The 1,790-nt window shown below is 39.1% G+C and overlaps 1 pseudogene; it reads right to left on the minus strand.

The window, feature by feature from the left end:
• Positions 1-1,535, minus strand: part of LOC106534481 (vasohibin-2 pseudogene) — a 3,034-nt pseudogene extending 1,499 nt beyond the window's left edge.
• Positions 1,536-1,790: the final 255 nt, after the last annotated feature.

Genomic DNA, 1,790 nt, shown 5'->3' on the forward strand with positions numbered 1-1,790 from the left:
GTAGTGGTAACTGGGGTAGGCCGTGGACATCACAAGACATTATACAGACAGGCTCTGGTATATGGAGGACATATTATAGGTCTGGTTATAGGATAGGTTCTGTCCTCCACTCTGGTATCATGGCTACCTGACAACAGAGCTCAAAGTGTGGGATCATTTTAAGAAAATGAAAGAGAAACCTGTGTAATATCTGCAGAGCAGAACTTACCTTCCACAGCAATTATTTTTAGTTAGCATATAGCTAAAATCTAACGATGGTTAAATAATAGCAGCTGCATTCTGGCACGATAAGCTTTAAGTTTATATTCAATTAACGTATGATCTGATTAGTCGACTAATCGAAAAAATAATCGGTGATTAATCGATTATAAAAATAATCGTGTGTGGCAGCCCTACTTGCCATTTAGAAAAARGAAAGACAGTCAGCTACAATGGTTAATTTATTTAATATAATAAATCGTATAAGTTATTCACCACAGCAACAGCTGACAAAAACTAGATCTTGTTGAATATGAAAATAATAATTAAGTGAAATAAAAGGTCTAAAGTTAAAATTATTATTACTGGTTAAAAAAAACTGTAATTAATACAACTTAAAGAAGGGAGTAACCATGTAAAACAACTGAAAATGATGTTCAAACTCCTGTAATGGGAACAAATAACATAATATAGTAAAGGCGTTTWATCATAATAAAGATGCACATACTAGTAGTTTGTCAGGTGTTTAAATAAAACAGACCGACCACTTAAAATAATAAAAATCATTAGCAAGTAAGCTAAGAGAACAGGCAAGTTCATTTCAATGTCCACTGAAACATCCCAACCGTTATTAACACAAGCCCACCGTGCTTCACAGCGGGATCCGTTTTCTCAGAAACGGAGGACCCTCCCGTTCCGAAGGCATTTCACTCGAAAAACACTCGGCCAGACCAGGTAGGTTCCATTCATAAAAAGGCGACGTTGTCCACTGCAGGCTGACAAGTCTTGTTTTGGGTTCGAGGCTTTGTAACTTCACCTCGTCTTTTTTTTTTTTTTGTCAAGCTAGCAAGCGCCGCCGAGTGCAAGGCTAAACTTCCGCTAATGCCCGCTTCAAAATAAAGTTAAACGTTTTGTGTGATTTGGATTTTTACTTAGTAAAAATGTTGCAGCGCACCTGTAAGCGTATAAGGAATTTCTTGAACAAAGTCTAAAAACATTATTATGAATATTCCCATTTAAGATTAAACGGAACAAAACCTCCTTTAACAGTGATGTTTTATTCTGAATGTTTCACCTACAACATCCGGTGTGTTGCTAGTTAGCTTAGCCGACTCCAACACTGCAGGGGCCATCGCCTCCCAGCAGCCCAGTTGTGAGCATTTACCTCCTCTGCGCATTCTCCTATTTGCAGGCATTCGGGCTCCTTGGTATCAGMTACCTATTCCAAAAACCTGACTTCATTATGATGAAAAAACGGCTTCATTGATCCGTTACATGRTTAAATCATTGAAGATAAACCGAAAAGCCACAGTTCCTCTGCGTTCGTCGAATCTCAGGCAGCCTCCAAAGCTGAACTGCTTCTCATTGGTCGAGCTCACAAAGAGGGGCGGGCTTTAGAGTGTTCCTTACCAAATTTGGCACGGAATCTGCGCTCTGATTGGTTGATTTAGACAAACGAAGTGGTCAACAAGTGAACTGCAACAAATGTGACTTACAACTATAACTGTTGATATAGATAGATAGATGGATGGATGGATGGATGGATGGATGGATGGATGGATGGATGGATGGATGGATGGATGGATGGATGG

This window comes from Austrofundulus limnaeus, unplaced genomic scaffold, assembly GCF_001266775.1.
Source record: "Austrofundulus limnaeus strain Quisiro unplaced genomic scaffold, Austrofundulus_limnaeus-1.0 Scaffold1185, whole genome shotgun sequence".
In the NCBI taxonomy this organism is placed as follows: domain Eukaryota; kingdom Metazoa; phylum Chordata; class Actinopteri; order Cyprinodontiformes; family Rivulidae; genus Austrofundulus; species Austrofundulus limnaeus.